The 24,431-nt window shown below is 45.1% G+C and overlaps 2 non-coding genes across 2 annotated transcripts; one reads left to right on the top strand and one right to left on the bottom strand.

Annotated features, from left to right (window-relative positions):
* The first annotated feature begins 6,366 nt into the window (after positions 1-6,366).
* trnam-cau (transfer RNA methionine (anticodon CAU)) lies at positions 6,367-6,438 on the top strand. Its single transcript has one exon. It is a non-coding gene; the product is annotated as a tRNA-Met (tRNA).
* Positions 6,439-19,388: 12,950 nt separating this feature from the next.
* On the bottom strand, positions 19,389-19,462 carry trnat-agu (transfer RNA threonine (anticodon AGU)). The gene has a single exon. It is a non-coding gene; the product is annotated as a tRNA-Thr (tRNA).
* Positions 19,463-24,431: the final 4,969 nt, after the last annotated feature.

The raw sequence follows: 24,431 nt of genomic DNA, 5'->3' as shown, positions 1-24,431 counted from the left end.
TAGGAATTGAGATGAGCTGTTATTGTATTTAATTATTTGTTTCATGGGATGTGGACGTCGCCAGCCAGGCCAGCATTTATAGTCCATCCCTAATTGCCCATGAGAAGGTGGTGGTGAGCTTCCTTCCTGAACCACTGCAGTCCATGTGGGGTAGGTTCACCCACAGTGCTATTAGGAAGGGAGTTCCAGGAATTTTACCCAGCGACAGCGAAGGAATGGCGATATAGTTCCAAGTCAGGATGATGTGTAGCTTGGAGGAGAACTTTCAGGTGGTGGTATTCCCATGCATCTGCTGCCCTTGTCCTTCTAGGCAGTAGAGGATGCAGGTTTGGAAGGTGCTGCCTGAGTAGCCTTGGTGCATTGTTGCAGTGCATCTTGTAGATGGTACACACTGCTGCCACTGTACGTCAGTGTGAAGGGAGTGAATGTTGTGGATGGGGTGCCAATCAAGCATGTTGCTTTGTCCTGGATGGTGTCGAGCTTCTTGAATGTTGTTGGAGCTGCACCCATCCAGGCAAGTGGATAGTATTCCATCACACTCCAGACTTGTGCCTTGTAAATGGTAGACAGGCTTGGGGAGTCAGGAGGTGAGTTACTCACCGCATGCTTCCTATCCTCTGACCAGCTCATGTAGTCACACTATTTATAAGGCTACTCCAGTTCAGTTTCTGGTCAATGGGAACCCCCAGGAAGTTGATAGTGGGGGATTCAGCGATCGTAATGCCGTTGAATGTCAATGGGAGATCGTTAGATTCTCTCTTGTTCGAGATGGTCATTGCCTGGCACTTGTGTGGCGCGAATGTTACTTGCCACTTATCAGCCCAAGCCTGGATATTGTCCAGGTCTTGCTGCATTTCTACATGAACCTCTTCAGTATCTGAGGAGTCGCGAATGGTGCTAAATTTTGCAATCATCAGTGAACATCCCCACTTCTGACCTTATGATTGAAGGAAGGTCACTGATGAAGTAGTGAAGAAGGTTGGGCCGAGGATACTACCCTGAGGAACTCCAGCAGTGATGTCCTGGAGCTGAGATGATTGACCTCCAACAATCACAACCATTTTCCTTTGTGCTAGGTACGATTCCAACCAGTGGAGAGTTTTCCTCTTGATTCCCATTGACTCCAGTTTTGCTCTGGCTCCTTGATGCCATACTCAGTCAAATGCTACCTTGATGTCAAGGGCAGACACTCTCACCTCACCTCTTGAGTTCAGCTCTTTTGTCCTTGTTCGAACCAAGGCTGTAATGAGGTCAGGAGCTGAATGGCCCTGGCGGAACCCAACTGAGCGTCACTGAACAGGTTATTGCAAAGCAAGTGCCCCGTCGATGACATCTTCCATCGCTAGACTGATGATTGAGAGTAGACTGATGAGGCAGTAATTGGCTGGGTTGGATTTGTCCTGCTATTTGTGTACAGGACATACCTGGGCAATCTTCCACATTGCCGGGTAGATGCCAGAATTGTACCTGTACTGGAACACCTTGGCTAGGGGCGCGGCAAGTTCTGGAGCATATGTCTTCAGTACTATTGCCGGAATATTGTCAGGGCCCGTAGCCTTTGCTGTATCCAGTGCCTTCAGTCGTTTCTTGATATCACGTTGAGTGAATCGAATTGGCTGAAGACTGGCATCTGTGATGCTGGGGACTTCAGAAGGAGGCCGAGATGGATCATCAACCCGGCACTTCTGGCTGCAGATTGTTTCAAATTCTTCATCCTTATCTTTTGCACTGATGTGCTGGGCTCCCCCATCATTGAGGTTGGGGATATTTGTGGACCCACCTCCTCCTGTTGGTTGTTTAATTGTCCACCACCATTCATCATTGGATGTGGCAGGGTGTAGATCTGATCCGTTAGTTGTGGGATCACTTAGCCCTGTCTATTACATGCTGCTTCTGCTGTTTGGCATGAAAGTAGTCCTGGGCTGTAGCTTCATCAGGCTGACGCCTCATTTCAAGGTATGCCTGGTGCTGCTCCTGGCATGCCCTCCTGCACTCTTCATTGAATTAGGGTTGATCCCCCAGCTTGTTGGTAATGTTAGAGTGGGGGAATATGCCGGGCCATGAGGTTATAGAATGTGGTTGACTACAATTCTGCTGCTGCTAATGGTCCACAGCACCTCATGGATGCCCAGTTATACATTGCTAGTTCTGTTCAAAATCTATCCCATTTAGCACAGTGGTAGTGGCACACAACACGACAGAGGGTATCCTCAATGTGAAGACGGGACATCATCTCCACAAGGACTGTGCAGTGGTCACTCCTACCAATACTGTCATGGACTGATGCATCTGCGGCAGGCAGATTGGTGAGGATGAGGTCAAGTATGTTTTTCCCTCTTGTTAGTTCCCTCACCACCTACTGCAGACCCAATCGAGCAGCTATGTCCGTTAGGACTCGGCCAGCATGTTCAGTAGTGGTGCTACCGAGCCACCCATGGTGATAGTCATTGAAATCCCCCAGCCAGACTACATTCTGTGCCCTTGCCACCCTCAGTGCTCCCTCCAAGTGGTGTTCATCAGTCTCTCGCTGTCTCTTGCTGGTTTGCTCAGTACCTTTCTCTGTCTGTTCATTTCTGAGTCCTGATAATCTCTTCCTGGTTTTCTGTGTGTCTTTCTCTGCCTGCCTCATTGTCGGTGCTGTTACTCCATGTCCTTGTGTCATTGTGCAGAGAGGGTGAGTCCGTCAGCACGTGTGTTGCTGAGGCCAGAATTCTTGAGCATTCAGACGACAATCCTATTTTTATAAAAACATTGGGGAAATGAACATATTTCACTAACAGGCAGCAAAAATTTAAGCCAACAGTTAGCAGAGTGGTGCAGCGGAAGCGTGCTGGGCCCATAACCCAGAGGTCGATGGATCGAAACCATTCTCTGCTATTTATGTTCGGTAGGAACACAAACAGTTCACTTTCAAAACATCAAGTGTTTCCCTATAATTACAAGATGCGCTCGATTGCGATCAGTTGGTTTGCTCAGTACCTTTCTCTGTCTGTTCATTTCTGAGTCCTGATAATCTCTTCCTGGTTTTCTGTGTGTCTTTCTCTGCCTGCCTCATTGTCGGTGCTGTGACTCCGTGTCCTTGTGTTATTGCGCAGTGAGGGTGAGTCTGTCCGCACGTGTGTTGCTGAGTCCGGGATTCTTGAGAAATCCGACTGCAATCCTATTTTTATAAAAAACATTGGGGAAATAACACAAACAGTTCACTTTCAAAACATCAAGTATTTACCCATAATAACAAGATGCTTCCAAAGGCACTCGATTGCAATCAGCTTCTTCCTTCTAGTGAACACATCAATCAGCAACAAATCACTTTTGCTCACACGAACACAAGCTGCAAACACGGACCAGCCGAGTCTCTCCCACTTTGTCAACCCCTTCCTGCAGAGCCTCCTCTCCACCACCAGATGGTGATGTTGGCCACAATAAAACCAGGACAAATGGTCACAGTGAGGAGACGGTCAGTAACAGAAAATAAAACAATAACAGGGAAAACCTTTACACAACAACAGGGTACATCTTTACACAACAGAAAACATATTTACACACCACGAAATACCTTTAGACAACAGGGAGAATACAATCATACAAATGCCTTGTTTCTCCATCTCAGTCTCGTTGTCTCTCTCTCTGTCCCTCACTTTTGCTTCCTCACAGTCTATTGGTTTTCTGTGTGTTTTTCTCTCTGTCCCGTTGTCGATGGTGTTACTCAGCGTCCTTGTAACATTGTGTAGCCAGGCTGAGCCTCCCAACACCTGTGTTGCTGTAATAAAAACAGAAAATGCTGGAAATGCTCAGTAGGTCTGGCAGCATCTGTGCAGAGAGAAACAGTGAACAGTTCATGTCTGTTTCGTTAGCTCACATTCACTTTGTTCTCTCTCCACAGATGCTGCCAGACCTGCTGACTATTTCAAGCATTTTCTGTTTATATTTCAGATTTCCAGCATCTGCAGTATTTTGCTTTCGTACGTGTGTTGCTATGTCTGGGACTGTTTGAGTGCAATGCAATTGCTTTATAAACAGCATTGAAACAAACATTTATCTCGCTAACACACAGCACTAATACACAGCTGGATATAAACAGCAGCCTGCAGCAGAGGGCGCAGTGGAAGTTTATTAACACAAATAATTCACCAACACTATATTTACTGCTATCCCCAATCACACCACGCTTCATCTTAACACGTTTTACTCTTTATTTACATCAACTTCTTCCTTCCAGTAAACACTTAAATTTGGAACACAGCTTCCAAATCACCTTTATTCAAACCCGAACACACATCAGTCCAGACTTTCCCCTTTCTGTCAACCCATTCCTGCATCACTGCCTCTCCACCAACAGTTGTCGCGAGAATCATACAATCATCGAATGGCTACAGCACAGAAGGAGGCCATTCGCCCTGTCGAACCCGTGCTGGCTCTCTGTTAGAGCAACTCAACTCATTTCACTCCCCAGTCAGTTCAATTTTGGAGGTGGGAAAACTGCTCGAAAGAATAATTTGGGACAAAATTAATAGTCCCATGGACAAATGTGGTTTAATTCAAGAAAGCCAGCATGGATTTCTTAAGGGAAAATCATGTTTAACTGTCCTGCTGGAGTTTTTTGATGAGGTAACAGAGAGGGTTGATGAGGGCAATGCTGTTGATGTGGTGTACATGGACTTTCAAAAGGTCTGGCAGCATCTGAAAGGTCACTGACCTGAAACGTTAACTTTGCTTCTCTCTGTACAGATGTTGCCTGACCTGCTGAGTATTTCCAGCATTTCTTGTTTTCATTATGGCACAGAGTTCCCTTTTCAAACTTACAGAATTAACCACAATAATGTACTCTGAGATTCAAGTTAATTATCAGCCCAATATTTACACACATTATGAGTTTATAAGTTTCAGTATGAATTCCCATTCGTGCATCCTGACATATACATTAGATATAACATAACATAAGAATAGAAGAAATAGGAGCAGGAGTATGCCATTCGGCCCCTCAAGCCTGCCTCGCCATTCAGTAAGATCATGGCTGATCTGCCCCAGACCTCAACTCCTCTTTCATGCCAGCTCTTCATAGCCCTCAACTCTCCAATATTTCAAAAATCTATTTACATCCTCTTTAAATACTTTCAGTGATTTAGCCTTCAATACTGGCTGGGGTAGAGAATTCCAGACATTCATTACACTCTGAGAGAAGAAATTCCTTTGCATCTCAGTTTTAAATGAGTGTCCCCTTATTCTGTAACTATGTCGCCTAGTTTGAGATTCCCCCACGAGTGGAAACATTTTCTCAGCATCTTCCCTGTTAATAAAAACAAGAAATGCTGGAAATACTCAGCAGGTCTGGCAGCATCTGTGAAGAGAGAAGCAGAGTTAATGTTTCAGGTCAGAGACCCTTCTTCACCCCGTTAAGCCCCCTCAGAATCTTGTACGTTTCAAAAAGATCACCCCTCATTCTTCTAAACACGAATGAATAACCTGGTTAGCCATTCTTCATAAGTCAACCCCTTCATCTCAGGAATCAGCTGAGTGAATCGCTTTTGAACTCCTCCAATGCCAGTACATCCTTTCTTAAGTCTAAATCTCAAGTGTGATATCAGATTGAGAGAATCTGAAAGATAGTACAACCTGAGATACAAACTGAGATTTCAGTTTAAAACTCCCCCAGATTGTGAAACTAAAAGATACAATAGCAATTCAATTTGTATAGACTGTGCGTTGGATCACATTCCAGCCCTCATACAGTATCAGACTGGAAGATACTGTAGCAATTCCATTAGTGCAGACTCAGCTCTACATTACAGAGCAGGGAACATATTTAAACAACCCGGAACACTTTTACACAAGATGGATCATATTTACACAACTAGGAAGATCTTTACCCAACAGGGAACCATTTTACACAATAACAGAGAACATCTTTACACAACAGCGAATATAGTTACACAATAGAGAACATATTACACAGCAGGAAATATCTTTAAAAGAACACAGGGAACATCTTTACACAACAGAGAACACAATTACATAAATCATCCGTCTTTCGCTGTCTCTTGCTGGTTTGCTCAGTACCTTTCTCTGTCTGTTCCTTTCTGGGTCCTGATAATCTCTTCCTGGTTTTCTGTGTGTCTTTCTCTGTCTGTTCCCTTCTGGGTCCTGATAATATCTTCCTGGTTTTCTGTGTGTCTTTCTCTGCCTGCCTCATTGTCGGTGCTGTTACTCAGTTTCCTTGTGTCATTGTGCAGTGAGGGTGAGTCCGTCAGCACGTGTGTTGCTGAGTCCAGGATTCTTGAGCATTCAGACGACAATCCTATTTTGATAAAAACATTGGGGAAATGAACATATTTCACTAACAGGCAGCCAAAATTTAAGCCAACAGTTGGCAGAGTGGCGCAGCGGAAGCGTGCTGGGCCCATAACCCAGAGGTCGATGGATCGAAACCATTCTCTGCTATTTATGTTTGGTAATAACACAAACAGTTCACTTTCAAAACAGCAAGTGTTTCCCAATAATTGCAAGATGCTCTCGATTGTTATCAGCTTTTTCCTTCTCGTGAACACATCAATCGGTAACAAATCACTTGTGCTCACACGAACACAAGCTGCAAACACGGACCAGCCGAGTCTCTCCCACTTTGTCAACCCCTTCCTGCAGAGCCTCCTCTCCACCACCAGATGGTGATGTTGGCCACAATCAAAGCAGGACAAATGGTCACCGTGAGGAGATGGTCAGGAACAGAAAATAAAACAATAACAGGGAAAACCTTTACACAACAACAGGGTACATCTTTACACAACAGAAAACATATTTACACAACAGGAAATACCGTTACACAACAGGGAGAACACAATCATACAAACGCCTTGTTTCTCCATCTCAGTTTCGTTGTCTCTCTCTCTCCGTTCCTCACTTTTGCTTCCTCACAGTCTATTAGTTTTCTGTGTGTTTTACTCTCTGTCCCGTTGTCGATGGTGTTACTCAGCGTCCTTGTAACATTACGTAGCCAGGCAGAGCCTCCCATCACCTGTGTTATAGAACATAGAACATAGAACAGTACAGCACAGTACAGGCCCTTCGGCCCACGATGTTGTGCCGAACATTTAACCTGCTCTCAGATCAAAACTGCCTACGTACCCTTCATTCTACTATCATCCATGTACCTATCCAAGAGACGCTTAAATGTCCCTAATGTATCTGCTTCTACTACCACCGCTGGCAGTGCATTCCACGCACCCACCACTCTCTGTGCAAAGAAACTACCTCTGACATCTCCCCGAAACCTTCCTCTATCACCTTAAAATTATACCCCCTGGTGATAGCCCTTTCCACCCTGGGAAAAAGTCTCTGGCTATCCACTCTATCTATGCCTCTCATCATCTTGTAACCCTCTATCAAGTCACCTCTCATCCTTCTTCGTTCCAATGGGAAAAGCCCCAGCTCCCTCAATCTTTCTTCGTAGGACATGTCCTCCAGTCCAGGCAGCATCCTGATAAATCTCCTCTTCACCCTCTCTAAAGCTTCCACATCCTTCCTATAATGAGACGACCAGAACTGAACACAATATTCCAAGTCAGGTCTAACCAAGGCTTAAAAGTGCTGCAGCATAACCTCGCGGCTCTTAAACTCAATCCCTCTGTTAATGAAAGCCAACACACCATACGCCTTCTTAACAACCCTATCAATTTGGGTGGCAGCTTTGAGCGATCTATGGACATGGGCCCCAAGATCCCTCTGTTCCTCCACACTACCAAGAATCCTGTCTTTTAGCCTGTATTCTGCATTAAAATTCGACCTTCCAAAATGAATCACTTCACACTTTTCTACGTTGAACTCCATCTGCCACTTCTCAGCCCAGCTCTGCATCCTGTCAATGTCCCGTTGCAACCTACAACAGCCTTCCACACTATCCACAACTCCAGCAACCTTCGTGTCATCGGCAAACTTGCTAACCCAGACTTCCACTTCCTCATCCAAGTCATTTATAAAAATCACAAAGAGCAGAGGTCCCAGAACAGATCCCTGCGGAACACCACTGGTCACCGAGCTCCAGGCTGAATACTTCCCATCTACTACCACCCTCTGTCTTCTATGGGCCAGCCAATTCTGTATCCAGACAGCCAACTTTCCCTGTATCCCATGCCTCCTTACTTTCTGAATGAGCCTACCATGGGGAACCTTATCAAACGCCTTACTGAAATCCATATACACCACATCCACTGCTCTTCCTTCATCAATGTGTTTTGTCACATCTTCAAAGAATTCAGTAAGGCTTGTGAGGCATGACCTGCCCCTCACAAAGCCATGCTGACTGTCTCTAATCAAACTATGCTTTTCCAACTACTCATAAATCCTGTCTCTCAGAATCCTCTCCAATAATTTGCCCACTACCGACATAAGACTGACTGGTCTATAATTCCCAGGGTTATCCCTATTCCCTTTCTTGAACAAGGGAATAACTTTTGCCACCCTCCAATCATCTGGTACTACTCCAGTGGACAGTGAGGACGCAAAGATCATCGCCAAAGGCGCGGCAATCTCTTCCCTTGCTTCCCTTAATATCCTTGGGTATATCCCGTCTGGCCCCAGGGACTTATCTGTCCTCATGTCTTTCAAAATTTCCAGCACATCCTCCCTCTTAACATCAACCTGTTCGAGCATATCAGCCTGTTTCACGCTGTCCTCACAAACGACCAGGTCCCTCTCACTAGTGAATACTGAAGCAAAGTATTCATTTAGGACCTCCCCTACCTCCTCCGACTCCAGGCACAAGTTCCCTCCACTATCCCTGATCGGCCCTACCCTCACTCTGGCCATCCTCTTGTTCCTCACATAAGTGTAGAACGCATTGGGATTTTCCTTAATCCTACCCGCCAAGACTTTTTCATGTCCCCTTCTAGCTCTCCTAAGTCCATTCTTCAGTTCCTTCCTGGCTACCTTGTAACCCTCTAGAGCCCTGTCTGATCCTTGCTTCCTCAACCTTAAGTAAGCTTCCTTCTTCCTCTTGACTAGCTGTTCCACATTTCTTGTCATCCAAGGTTCCTTCACCCGACCATCCCTTCCTTGCCTCATCAGGACAAACCTATCCAGCAGTCGCAGCAAGTGCTCCCTAAACAACCACCACATTTCTGTCATGCATTTCCCTGAGAACATCTGTTCCCAATTTATGCACCCCAGTTCCTGCCTAATAGCATTGTAATTCCCCCTCCCCCAATTAAATATTTTCCCATCCCGTCTGCTCCTGTCCCTCTCCATGACTATAGTAAAGGTCCGGGAGTTGTGATCACTATCAACGAAATGCTCTCCCACCGAGAGATCTGCCAGCTGGCCTGGTTCGTTGCCAAGCACCAAATCCAACATAGCCTCCCCTCTAGTCGGCTTATCTACATATTGAGTCAGGAAACCTTCCTGGACACACCTGACAAAAACTGCTGCCTCCAAACTATTTGCACGAAGGAGGTTCCAATCAATATTAGGGAAGTTGAAGTCACCCATGACAACAACCCTGTTACTTCTGCACCTTTCCAAAATCTGCCTCCCAATCTGTTCCTCCGTGTCTCTGTTGCTATTGGGGGGTCTATAGAAAACTCCCAATAAAGTGACTGCTCCTTTCCTGTTTCTGACTTCCACCCATAATGACTCAGTAGACAAACCCTCCTCGATGACCTCCCTTTCTGCAGCTGTGATACTATCCCTGATTAACAATGTCACTCCCCCACCACTTTTACCTCCCTCCCTATTCCTTTTGAAACATCTAAACCCCGGAACATCCAACATCCATTCCTGCCCCTGTGATATCCAAGTGTCCGTAATGGTCACAACATCGTAGCTCGAAGTACTGATCCATGCTCTAAGTTCATCACCCTTATTCCTGACACTTCTTGCATTAAAATAGACACACTTCAACCCATCATACTGGCTGAAACTTTGCCCTGTCAACTGTCTAACCTTCCTCACAGACTCTCTGTACTCAGTATCTGCCTGATCAACAGCTACCCCATCCACTTATCCATAGCTCCGGTTCCCATCCCCCTGCCAAACTAGTTGAAACCCTCCCGAAGAGCTCTAGCAAACCTCCCGCCCAGGATATTGGTGCCCCTCCAGTTCAGATGCAACCCGTTCTTCTTGTGCAGGTCCCACCTTCCCCAGAAGGTATCCCAATGATCCACATAACTGAAGCCCTCCCTCCTACACCAGCTCTGTAGCCACGTGTTCAGCTGCACTCGCTCTCTGTTTCTCGCCTCACTAGCACGTGGCACCGGTATCAATCCTGAGATTACTACTCTGCTCGTCCTGCCTTTTAGCTTCCAACCTAACTCCTATATTCGCTTTTCAGGTCCTCATCCCTTTACCTAGCTATGTCATTGGTACCGATATGGACCACGACTTCTGGCTGCTCCCCCTCCCCCTTAAGAATCCTGTAGACTCGATCCGAGACATCCCTAACCCTGGCATCCGGGAGGCAACATACCATCCGGGAGTCTCGTTCGCGACCACAGAATCTCCTGTCTGTTCCTCTAACCATTGAATCTCCTATCACTATCGCTCTCCTATTCTCCACCCTTCCCTTCTGAGCCGCAGAGCAAGGCTCAGTGCCAGAGACCTGGCCACTGTGGCTTTCCCCTGGTAGGTCCCCCTCCCCGCCAACCACAGGGGATCCCTGCACTGTGCGCCTACTCCCTTTCCCTCCCCTGACGGTCACCCAGCTACCTTTATCCTGTGACTTCGGTGTCAGGACTTCCCTATAACTGCTCTCTATCATCCCCTCTGCCTCCCGCATGATCCGAAGTTCATCCAGCTCCAGTTCCCTAACACGGTCTGTGAGGAGCTGGAGTTGGGTGCACTTCTCACAGGTGAAGTCAGCAGGGACACAAGTGGTGACCCTTACCTCCCACATCCTGCAAGAGGAGCATGCAACTGCCCTAGCTTCCATCCCCTCTGCTCCAAATTGACAACAGAGAATAAAAAAATATAAAGGAAAACCTTACCTTACCAAACCCTCCACACAAGAGTCCTTTTTTTTGGTTGGAGGAGGAGGATGGGTGGGAGACACTACACGTGTAGTGTTTCGGGTTTAGCCACTGCCCGAATATATAAGTTCACTTACCCAGCAGTCCCCGTGTCCGCGTCCGCCGAATCGCCAGGTAAGTACTTGATAGTGAAACGTACCTTCCCGGCTGCCCCCTGGCTCGCACTATCACCGCTACTGCTGATCAAAGGTGTTGCTGTAATAAAAACAGAAAATGCTGGAAATGCTCAGTAGGTCTGGCAGCATCTGTGCAGAGAGAAACAGTTAACAGTTCAGGTCTGTTTCCTTAGCTCACATTAACTTTGTTTCTTTCTCCACAGATGCTGCCAGATCTGCTGAATATTTCAAGCATTTTCTGTTTATGTTTCAGATTTCCAGCATCTGCAGTATTTTGCTTTTGTACGTGTGTTGCTATGTCTGGGACTGTTTGAGTGCAATGCTATTGCTTTATAAACAGCGTTGAAACAATCATTTATCGAGTTAACACACGGCACTAACACACAGCTGGATATAAACAGCAGCCTGCAGCAGAGGGCGCAGTGGAAGTTTATTCACACAAATAATTCACCAGCACAATATTTACTGCTATCCTCAATCACACCACCCTTCATCTTAACACGTTGTATTCTTCATTGACATCAACTTCTTGCTTCCAATAAACACTTCAATTTGGAACACAGCTTCCAAATCACCTTTATTCACAAACCCGAACACAAGCTGCAAATGCTGCAAACACACACCAGCCCAGACTTTCCCCTTTCTGTCAACCCATTCCTGCATCACTGCCTCTCCACCAACAGTTGTCGCTAGAATCATACAATCAAAGAATGGCTAAAGCACAGAAGGAGGCCATTCGGCCTGACGAACCCATGTTGGCTCTCTGCTAAAGCAACTCACCTCGTCTCACTCCCCAGTCAGTTCAATTTCGGTGGTGGGAAAACTTCTCGAAAGAATAATTCGGGACAAAATTAACAGTCCCATGGACAAATGTGGTTAATTCAGGAAAGACAGCATGGATTTCTTCAGGGAAAATCATGTTTAACTGCCCTGCTGGAGTTTTGTGATGAAGTAACAGCGAGGGATGATGAGGGCAATGCTGTTGATGTGGTGTGCATGGACTTTCAAAAGGTCTGGCAGCATCTGAATGGTCACTGACCTGAAACATTAATTCTGTTTCTCTCTCCACAGATGCTGCCAGACCTGCTGAGTATTTCCAGCAATTTTTGTTTATACTTCAGATTTCTAGCATCTGCAGTATTTTGCTTTTATTGACTTTCAAAAGGAGTTTGATACAATGCAACACAACAGACTTGTGAGCAAAGTTATAACTCATGGAATAAAAGGGACAGTAGTAACATGGATATGGAATTGGCTGATTGACAGGAAACAAAGAGTAGTGAGCAATGGATGTTCTTCGGGCTGGAGGAAGGTTTGTAGTGGAGTTCCCCAGGAGTCAGTGTTGGGACCCTTGCCTTTCCTGATATATATTAATGACCTCGACCTTGGTGTACAGGGCAGAATTTCAAAGCTTATGGATGACACGAAAATTGGAAGCATTGTGAACTGTAAGGATGATAGTGTAGAACTTCAAAAGGACATAGACAAGTTGGTGGAATGGGAGGACAGATGACAGGTGAAGTTCAATGCAGAGAAATGTGAATTGATTCATTTTGGAAAGAAGAATATGGAGTGACAATATAGAATAAAGGGTACAATTCTAAAGGGGGTGCAGGAGCAGTGGGAGTTGGGGTTATATGTCATTGGTTGAGAGAGTGGTAAATTAAGCATACAGTATCCTCGGCTTTAGTGATAGAGGCATAGAGTACAAGAACAAGGAGGTCATGTTGAACTTGTATAAGACACTAGCTTCAGCTGAAGTACTGAGTCCAGTTCTGGGTGCCACACTTTAGGAAAGATGTGAAGGCATTGGAGAGATTATGGAAAAGATTCATGAGAATGGTTCAAGGGATGAGGAATTTCAGTTATGAAGATAGATTGGAGAAGTTAGGACTGTTTTCCTTGGAGAAAAGAAGGCTAAGAGGAGATTTCATAGTGGTATTCAAAATGATGAGGGGTGTGGACAGAGTGGATAGGGAGAAACTGTTCCCACTTGTGAAAGGATCGAGAACGAGAGGGTACAGATTTAAAGTAATTGGTAAAAGAAGCAAAAGCGACATGAGGAAAAACTTTTTCACACAGCGAGTGGTTAAAGTATGAACTGCCTGAGAATGTGATGGAGGCAGGTTCAATTGAAGCATTCAAAGGGGAATTAGACTGTTATCTGAAAAGGAAGAATGTGCAGGATTATGGGGAGAAGACGGGGAAGTGACATGAGGTGAATTGCTCATTTGGAGAGTCAGTGCAGACACGATGGGCCAAATGGCCTCCTTCTGTGCAGTAACAATTCTGTGATTCCAATATTCAAGTCATTTATATATATGGTGGTCCTGACACTGACCCTTGTGGACATCACTGTTCACCATCTTCCATTCTGAAAAACAACCAAATACCACAACTCGCTTTTCTTGATATTTCATCCATTTTTTAACCCAAGCAGATACTGACCCTCCTATTCCTGGAACCTCAGTTTTGTTACCCTGCCTTTTCTGTGGTAGTCTGTCAAACGCTTTCTTAAAATCCATATAGACAACATCCATTGCTTTCCCTTCATCAACCTTTTCTGTTACTTCATCAAAAAATCAGTTATATTAGTGAAGGATTGGAGAGGTGCTGAACCTCTCAGTTTTCGGTCTACCCAAACCAAGTTCAAGGCCTGAATAATGAACCGATTGCCTCATTAGTTCTGTGAATAATACAATGATTTAATAGACAAAGTTTTGAAACATTCCTGCCCATAAATCTTGATAACAGAGAGTGTGTGGATCTCCTGACTCAGAATGTTTAATGGATACAGTCCTCAGATCCGACAAGGAACCCCTGAACATCCACAGTAAAGACAGTGTGGATGAGGAAATGTAAGAGCCGGGAGCTGAAACTCAGGGACGGCCAAGCTCTCCTGTCATTGAGCTTGTGTGTCTGCTCTGCTCGCCGCACTTCCGGCTCTACTTTGTTTCCAATGAAAAGATGAAAAGGGCCGTTCGGTTTTCCTCTCACTGACAGCGTGTTTCACTCGGGTTAATATAACCCGGGACTTTTGCTGCTGAAATGAATTCTGCAAGGTCCCATCAAACACACCGGCTCCCTCCTTTCTCCCCTCTTTCTGTCGGATTGTTTTACCAGGAGGGGCTCAATAATAACAAACCCCCTGCAGGGAATGACCACAAATTGAGCATCTAAATGGGGTAAGTGGGCAGCTTTCTGGGTTCTAGGTTCCCCCTACCCCGCCCCTCCCTCCCTCCAGTCCAAGCCCCTCTTCACTTTCTTTGGGACTTTGATGAGGGTGAAATGGGGAAAGTTCCCATTGATGTTTGAATGCTGAATTGCTGCAGAGATCTGCGCACGCGCGACGTAGCACCGCCCCCAGTGGGACGTCACAATGAGGAGTGGAGCGCATGCGCAGTCTTTCCCCAACCCAATCTGTGAGGCCATTCACTCAATCAGGGGAAGATGCTTTAAATCAGCTGCTAATGGAGACTTCCCGGGCCCGGGGGAAGGGAACAAACAGCATCTGCTTCCAGCAGCCACTGCTTTGGGAGCGTGTCCGCAGATGTGCTCAGAGATTAGCATTGAGTGGTTGGAAGTTGAGGGGGAGTCGGGGAGTGTTTGTAACAGACACTGTGGAGCAGGAGCTGCTCCCGGAACATGGAGTGAGCCGGGGACACGGGGAAGGGAGAGTTCATTCTCGGACAGTGTCTGGACAGGCTCAGGGAGACACAATGGGAAGAAATCACTATTGAAAATCACTGACAATTTCACCACCCAAAGGAGAGGGAATTTTCCTGCTTTAGTTCCAATCTCTCACTGTTTGTTGGATTGTGAACAGTGGGGGGAAAATAGCCGCAAAATAACGATGTGGACAGTTAGACAAAGAACATTTATTGCAGACACCAGGTGAGAAGTGTGAAAGGCACATTTTAAATAGTGGCTGCTTGTTTTCCGTTGAAATAGAAATGTGACTGTGTAAAGCTCACTGCTCGATCGGACAGTCCCAGTCATTGAGCAGTGCAGGGCTTGTGTTGTTTCTGAATGTCACAAACTTGTTGTAAAACCACTGCAAACACCTGGTAAACAGAAGCTGAATACTGCAGTACTGCAGTGGAGTCAGACACTGACACTGTTTGTGTTCCTGGTTTTCATTTTGTGATTGTTCATAATGATTATTATTGGGACGATTACATTGATCGCTTTTGTATCTTCTACCTCACCAGTTCTTTCATTCCTGCAGGAAAATACATGAAGGAACCTGAATGGGTGTGGTGATTCTTGGACACAAGGAAAAGTGCAGTGATCTCGTTCCAACACACAGTCGGTACAGGATCACTCCCAAAGCACAGAGATACTGCCAGCTCATCAGTTCCACTGGAACAAACAAAAGAAGTAGTCAGACAGACACTGATCCCAAAGTCAAGAGACACATTTTCAATCCAACAGTCAAACAACAGCAGGAGAGACAGAAGTTGTTTCCATTTCACTCCAATTCAATACAGCTGACATGTTGATACATCAATCACAGTGCAAAAACAAACTCACTATCAGAGCTAAATAAACTCTGTCACCATGGTTACATTTTAAATATAAAACTTGAAACAGAACAGACAAAATTTACATGATTGAAAGGTACAGAATGAATGCAAAGAGGCTTCAAGGGGATTTGGACAGGTTAAATGAATGGGCAAGAACATGGCAGATGGAATATAATATAAATAAGTGTGAAGTTCTCCACTTTGGTAGAATGAACAGAAAGAGTATTTCTTAAATGGTGAGAGGCTGGGAAGTGTCGATGTCCAAAGGCACCTGGGTGTCCTTGTTCATGAGACACGAAAAGCTAGTATGCAGGTGCAGCAAGCAATTAGGAAGGCAAATGGTATGTTGGCTTCATTGAAAGCGTATTTGAGTACATGAGTAAAGATGTATGAAGTCCAGATGAGACCGCACCTGGAGTATTCTGTACAATTTTGGTTTCCTTATCTAAGGAAGGATAGACTTGTCACAGAGGGAGTGCAACAGAGATTCACCGGTCTCGTCCCCTAGGATGGTGGGATTGTCTGATGATGAGAGACTGCAGAAACTGGGCCTAAATTCTCTAGAGTTTTGAAGAATGAGAGGTGATCTCATTGAAACAGACAAAGTTCTTACAGGGTGTGCAGGGTAGATATGGATAGGATGTTTCCTCTGTCTAGTGAGTCTAGAACAAGGGGACACAGTCTCAGAATAAGGGCAGGCCATTTGAGACTGAGATGAGCAGGAATTTCTTTACTCAGAGGGTGAGAAATCTGTGGAATTCTTTATCCCCGAGGGCTGTGGAAGATCAATCATTGAACATATTCAAGACAGAAATCGATAGATTTCTAAATACTAACAAGATCAAGGGATATGGAGATAGCAGGCAAAAATGGCGTAGAGGTAGATGATCAGTCACGATCTGTTTGAATGTTGGAGCAGGCTCGATGGGCTGAATGGCCTAATGCCCCTATTTCTTATGATCCTTTGAATCCCAATAATGTACATCAGACGTTAGACCATGTTATGCATTACATACCAGTTCAAAAATGCCACAGAGATTAAGACTGAAAGATACATTATCAATTCCATTACTACAAAATGAAGGACTTGGAGCTTGCAGACCAGCCCATGTATCAGATTGAAAGTTATATTTTCATTCACAATCGTTTTCACAGAGCTAAATATTAAATATCAATCCACAACTTGTACAGGACTACCAAATAAAACCTACAACTGTAAAATACAGTTTATCCATATTTTAAATTAAACACAAGGCAAACAAATATTGATACATTAAGAGAGCGGGAAACAGTGAGAGCAGAGTGGAGCATAAAGAGCCCAGGAGAGGGAGCAAGAGTTCACTCGGAGAGCAGGGAACAGCGAGAGCAGGCGTCAAAAAAGGCAAAGGAATACACAATTAATGGGAGAACACTGAATGGTGCAGAGGAAGTGAGGGACGTTGGAGTGAATGTCCACATATCCCTGAAGTAGCAGTACAGGTCAATAAGGTGGTTCAGCAGGTCCTTTCCTTTATTAACTGAGGTATAGAATATAAGGGTGATCTGGGTGTCCATGTCAATAAGTCACTGACAGCTAACATGCAGGTGCAGCAAGCAATTAGGAAGGCTAATAGTATGTTAGCCTTTATCGCAAGAGGATTTGAGTACAGGAGTAGTGAATTCTTGCTTCAATTGTATAGAACCTTGGTTAGACTGCACTTGGAGTACTGTGTGCAGCTTTGGTCCCCTTACCTCAGGAAGGATATTATTGCCATGGAGGGAGTTCAACGAAGGTTCATCAGACTTGTTCCTGGGATGGTGGGACTGTCCTATAAAGAGAGATTGGGGAAACTGGGTCTCTATTCTCTAGAGTTTTGAAGAATGAGAGGTGATCTCATTGGAACCCACAAAATATTTAAAGGACAGTCAGGGTAGATGCAGCTAAGATGTTTCCCCTGGCTGGGGAGTCGAGAACCAGGGGACGCAATTTCAAAATAAGGGGCAAGCCACTTAGGACAGAGATGAGGAGAAATGTTGTTACTCAGAGGGTTGTGAATCTTTGGAATTCTGTAACCCAGAGGGCTGTGGAAGCTCAGTCATTGAGTATGTTTAAAGCAGAGATTGATAGATTTCTAAATATAAATGACATAAGGGAATATGACGAAAGTGTGGGGAAAAGGGCATTGAAGTGGATGATCAGCCATGATCATATTGAATGGTGGGGCAGGCTCGATGAGCTGAATGGCCGACTCCTGCTCCTATGTTTCTATGTTCCTAACTCCACATTGTCGATGAGACACAGCCTCAGGCCGACTTGTCGGGTGTTGCAAACAGATAACACTGCTTCTGATCTTCACCAGAACAGAGTGAGATGTGAAATTGATCAGCAAACACACTGTGAGAGAATACAACAGAATAAAACACATGGAGAGACACTGTGGAATAACAAATAGATTTGATTGGAATGTTGAATTTTGATTGGAATGGATAAAACAGCAGAAACAGCAGATTAAATTGGGACAGAAAAGAGAAACTGATGGGAAGAAGGAAGGAAAGAAAGGATGGATCTGTTCACTTTTTTCAGTTTTTTCACTGGTCCATCAAAGCTGAATTAAAAAAAGATGCAAAAAACATAGAATTTCACCAAAAATTGAGATTAAATGCTGCCGAAAACTTGAATTGAAGGATGCCCCAACAGATCACCTGTTTAACTGTCTCCTCACTGGGGGATTTCAATCAATGAGCAATATTATTCTCTACTTTTCTTTTGTTGAATGAAACCACTACTGTCACTTGGAGTTAATATCCCTGTGTTCCAACTCCTGAATAATAAAATTGTGAGTTTCGTGATATTTTCTGGACACATTTCCTGCTGAAAGAACGAAGAACTCTTTTCTAATTTACACAATACTATATACACACTCATCAAGCCTCCGAAACTAGCATCCTTGGTGCTGCTCTCTACTCCCAAACCTCATCTCATGTGACTGCTACATCATCACTCTGATTGTGGGAGGGGTTAATCACACTGTCTTCAGCATTAACCCTTTACATCCTCATACTGCACTGTCTGTCCAAAAAAATCGGTGGAGGGAACTTGAATTATCAAAACAGCAACAGCTGCCAGTTGAAAATCAACTCAACCCATCAGAGAGAGACTGTCAGAGAACTTCCTGCATCCAGTCCTGACCCTGTCACATTAAGCAGCTGCTCAGCCAGACCCCACTCTCATCAACACTGAACATTTTTACTGAGACCCTTCAAATACTGTTTATAAAAGACCGCAAAGATCAAAGTTCACACAGTTGTATTAAATGCAACAGAGTTTAATATCTTCTCACCGTTTCTCGGTAACCACATGAGACATAGGTTTTCTTATTTGGTTCCTTTGATTTTTCTTGTTCCTGACTGACAAATATTCCAAACCTCAGATAAACCCTCCCACTTGCGTCATGTCCCAGTCTCGGTTAAAAGCAACACATAATGACACAAACACTCTCCTTCAGTGAGATTAATATCAAGCTGTTTTCCAGGTTGAATGTAACTGTGAACAAATTTATGGCAAAGAAGTTACCTTTGATGTATCAGCACTAAAATTCTGTACAAGGAGGAACAGCCATTCCAAAATCATATCCTTCACAAAGGCTGTTTTTTTATGTGATTGAAATTCATCATGTATTTTGAATTAAAGTTCACAAGCCACAGATGTCAGTGTTGATAACGAAACTTTTCAACCACGTTGCGACTGTGAAATAAAGCTCTGCTGGGAGTTGAACCCAGGATTTTCTGTTCACTAGACAGGTGCTTTAACCAACTAAGCTACAGAGCCAGATCACAAATGTGTGTGTAATTGAAATCAGAGGAAGGTCTTGTAGAGAGTGGGCAGGCTTTGGCGAGTCAAGAGCTGAGTTCGTCACGGCAGAGTTCCCAGCCTCTGACTCGCTCTTGTAGTTGTAGCTGTAGTTGTAATTGTAATAGGCAACCGTCCGTCTCGGAAGACGATGGGCTACGCCCGGGGTGCACGTCACTTCTGTATTAAACATAGTTTGTTGTGGCTGTAGAGGATGACTCGTGAGTGACAATCCCTTCCGCAGCTGGTACAGATGAATATCATTGGCCCGAGGTCGACTGATAATTTTTCCTTCCTCTGAGCTCTCTTTCCCACCATCTGGTCATTTCTTTTGTCCTCTGCTTTTCCCATGGTCTTCCTGAATGCCTTTCTCCAGGAATTCCAGTCAGCAGGAAGGACTTCCCATGCATCGACTCCAATCCCAGTCAGCTTGAGATCTCGCTTTGCAGATGTCCTTGTATCACAGACGTGGGTGACCTGTTGGTCTCATGCTGATAGCAAGCTCACCAAAGAGCATGTCTTTGGCAAAGCGACCGTCATCCATTCAGCACACATGACCCAGTCAACAGAGTCACCGCTGACTCAAGAGGGCAAACATGCTGCAGATCACGCTGGTGTACTTCCTCATTCGGCACTCTGTCCTGCCAGGAGATGCCCAATATCCATCAGAGACAGCGGAGGTGGAAGCTGTTCGGCTGCTTTTCTTGGCTTGTATAAGTTGTTGATGCTTCTCTACTATAAAGGAGGGTGCTGAGAACACAAGCCTGTTACACGCAGAGCTTCACATTTTCGATCAGTTTGCTGTCGGTTCACACTCGTCTTCTCAACTTTGACATGACAGCAGCAACATTGACAATCCTGGTGCTGATTTCAGTATCAAGGGACAGATTGCTGGTGATTGTTGATCCACGGTATGTGAAGCTGTAGACAACCTCCAAAGTGAGGTTGTCGATGTTGATGGAAGGTGGAGTCTCTACGTCCTGGCCCATAACTTTGATCTTCCTGATGCTGATCGCCAGTCCAAATTCCTTGCAGGCCAGGGAGAACCGATATACAAGCTGCTGTTAATGAACTTCATTATGGGATGTCAGCACAGCGTCATCAGCAAACAGCAACTCACAGACCAAGAACTGTCTCATTTTGGCCTTGGTGCGCAGTCTTGCCAAGATGAACAGCTTGTCATCAGCTCTGGTATGCAGGTGGACACCCCCATCTGAGTCACTGAAAGTTTAAAATAGCAGCATGGAGAAGAATATGCCAATTGTAAAGGATGTGAGCTGTGAGGAGGTTACAAGGAGGCTTCCAGGGGACTTGGACAGGATAAGTGAATGAAATGACAGATGGAATATAATGTGAATAAATGTGAAGTTATCCACTTTGGTAGAATGAACAGAAAGACAGAATATTTCTTAAATGGTGAGAGGTTGGGAAGTGTTGATGTCCAAAGGAACCTGGGTGTCCTTGTTCATGAGACACTAAAAGCTCGCATGCAGGTGCAGCAATCAATTAGGAAGGCAAATGGTATGTTGGCCTTAACACAAGGGGTCATGAGTACAGGAATAAAGATGTCTTGCTGCAATTGTATAGAGCCTTGGTGAGATCGTGCTGGAGTATTGTGTGCAGTTTTGGTTTCCTTATCTAAGGAAGGATATACTTGCCACAGAGGGAGTGCAACGGAGGGTCACCAGACTAATCCCTGGGATGGTGGGATTGTCTTCTGAGGAAACTGGGCTTGTATTCCTTAAAGATTCATTTAAAAGGCCATTTAAAACTGAGATAGGGTGGAATTTCTTCACTCAGAGGGTGGTGAATCTTTGGAATTCTCTACCTCAGGGGTTGGTGAAAGTTCAATCATTGAGCATGTTCAGGACAGAAATTGAATGAAATCTTGATACTCATGACATCAAGGGACATGGGGAGAGCGCGGGAAAGCAGTGTTGAGGTAGATGATCAGCAAGGATGTAATTGAATGACAGAACAGGCTCGACAGGTTAAACTTCCTCCTCCTACGTTCCGAAGAGAGTTGTCACCAGGACACAGTCCTGTTTTACCCCACTGCTGATCGTGAAAGTGTCTGATGTTGCTCCATTGTAACTGACGGAACTGTGCATGTTCTCGTGGAAAGAAGAGATGACGCCCAAGAGTTTAGGAGGGCAGCCTATTTTCCACAGCAGTTTGAAGAGTCTGTCTCTGCTAACAAGATCGAAGGCCTTGGTGATGTCTATAAAGACAATGTAGAGTGGTCTGTACTGTTCACAGTACTTCTCCTGGAACTGCCGAAGTGAGTTGGTAGAGGTTGCGGGTATGGAAGGTGCTGTCTAAGGAACCTTGGTGTGTCGAATTCCTTCATATGTCCCTCTAGCATCCCCCAGATTCAGCGGCAGATTGTATGCTGTTGCAGAGTTTTAACCAGTATTGATTGGTGCAGTGCCGAGCAGTCTGCAGAGACTTGTTTCTGGCAGCTCTGAGAGCCTCTAGAGTTTGTTTGCTGGAGACTTGTTTGTAGTTCATGAGGGCTCTCTTCTTAGTTGCAGTAACTGACTCCATTTCAGTCCAATAAGCCTCAAACCAGTCAGCATTCCTCCCATCTCTTTTCCCATACACAGCGAGTGCAGAGTAAAAGATGGTGGCGTGCAGATGATTCCACTTTGATACCACACCGAGGCCTTCGGCGTTTTCTGAAAGAGCCTGATCTAGGATGTTGAGGAACTCCTGGGTCCCTTCTGGATCAGTGGTTCGGCTAGTGTTGATCCGAGAACGACCTTTCTTCTTGGATGGGTGAAGCTTCCTTGGCTGAAGCCTGACCTTGCTACACACTAGGGAGTGATCAGTGTCACAGTCAGCGCTGTGATAGCTACGTGAGATGAGGATACTGCTGAGGGTGGTATGTCTGGTGATGATAAGGTCTAGCTGGTGCCAGTGGCATGATCTCGGACGTCTCCAGGACACCTTGTGGCACAGCTTGACCTGGAAATAGCTGTTCGTCACACAGAGTCCATGGTGACAGCATAGCTCCAGAAACCTCTGTCCATTTTTGTTCATCTTGCTAATCCCCTTGTGCCCTATGCTCATTGGCCAAGCTGTAGTCAGTACCCAAGCTTGCGTTGAAATCCCCGAGAAGGTATAGTCCCTCGTGCTGGGAATTCTACTGATGGCAGTGTCAAGTGTCTCATAGAATTGATCCTTGACATCTGGGGTGGAGGTGAGTGTCGCGACATAGATGCACATGAGATTAACTGGGCCCACGCTTGTTGACAAGTGAAGGGTAAGAGGTCTCTCTGAGCCAACAGTGGGGGTTCACTCATTGCAAGTAGCATGTTTTTTACTGTGAAACCCACTCCATGCTCACGAGTTGCCTCTTGGGCTTTCCTCTGTCAGCAGAAGGTGTAGTATTTCTCTTTGAGGGGTCCACTTTGAATGAGTCTAGTTTCCTGCAGCACAGCAATGTCCACATTGAGCCTTGTGAGTTCCTTGTCAATCACAGCTGTCTTGTGTGTGCTATCAACCTGCAGAAGGTTGTCATTAAGGCCAGGACACATGGTCCTTACATTCCAGCTTGTGATGCGAAGCACTGGTGTCTTCTTTGTTGAGTTTGTCTTTCCTCGTGCATAGATTATCAATCCGCCAGTTGAGAGATATCTCTCTAAGCTGCAAGCACCCAATGAAGCAAGTAGGTCGTGGCAGGACAGCACCTAACTGACTGGGGGCTGCACAGCTTGGAGTAGGTGGTAGTTATCCAATGAGACGCGATGATCTCTCCCACTGTCAAAAGTAACCCCTGGTGCTCATACTCTACACCAATTGAGTGAGAGCTTATAATTGGTAACTGTTTCTTCCCATGTTTTGCTAATGTTTAACCACAAAGCTGGAGTGTCCTCTCCAGGGCACAGGCCTGGGCAAATAGTATGGAGACACTGAGCATCAGGACACCCTCTCAGCATTGCTAGTATTGTCCAAAGGAAAGGTAAAAAACAGCACTGTTTGGTACCAGCTCTGCTGTAGGAGTTGCTGGAAAACTACCTGACAAGTAACAGGTAACCGCCTACGGGACTCCACTCCGGATTTATTGTCCAGGTTTACTCCCTAAGCCTTCTTCTCTCTCAAGACACCCACAGGGAAGTGAGACTTTTTGCCCATAGATGGGGCTCTGTTTCTTGGCATCAGGATGGAACCACACGCCAGTGGGCCTGCATGACATGCACAAGGATATCACACACTGCCCCATCCCTGTGACAGCTCAGAGAGATCCCCTGATGATAATGCACCCCACAGGAAAATCACAAACAGCCCCCTCCCGAGGACAGCTCAGGGTCAGATACTGCACACACTGCAACAACAGTGACATTACTGTATTAGTCCCTCCATTCTGAAAAACAAGCATTCACCCTACTTTATGCTTTCCGTCTCTCAGCCAATTTTGTATCCACGCTGCCACTGCCTCTTTAATCCCATCTGCTCAAATTTTGTTAACAAGTCTATTTTATGGTACTTTTTCAAACACAATTTTGAAGTGCAGACACACACCATCAACCTCACCACCCTGGTCAACTCTCTGTGAAATTTCATCAAAGAAATTAATTCATTAATTAATTCATACACAATCTTCTGTTAACCAATCTGTACTGGCTGTCATTTATTAGCCCATGTTCTACCAAGTGCCAGTTAACTTTCTCCTGGATAATTGTCTCTAAATGTTTCCCCACCACTGACATTAGACGAACTGGTCTGTAGTTCCTGGGTTTATCTCTCTTTTTAAACAGGGCTGTAAAATTAGCAATCCTTGCAGACTTATCTTTCAGTTCTGGAAAGTCTATTGTGGACAATTTCTTTGGGCATGACTTTAACTAATTAAAGCAACAGGATACTTGATTAATAAGTCCAGAACTTTTATTGAGAGTAGAATAGTACTTAATAATTGGAAGTAAAATTATCTTGAACAAACTTGGGG

Source organism: Heterodontus francisci, unplaced genomic scaffold (assembly GCF_036365525.1).
Source record: "Heterodontus francisci isolate sHetFra1 unplaced genomic scaffold, sHetFra1.hap1 HAP1_SCAFFOLD_102, whole genome shotgun sequence".
Taxonomy (NCBI): domain Eukaryota; kingdom Metazoa; phylum Chordata; class Chondrichthyes; order Heterodontiformes; family Heterodontidae; genus Heterodontus; species Heterodontus francisci.
The sequence above is the reverse complement of the archived record's forward strand: the minus strand, read 5'-3'. Positions and strand labels throughout refer to the sequence as shown.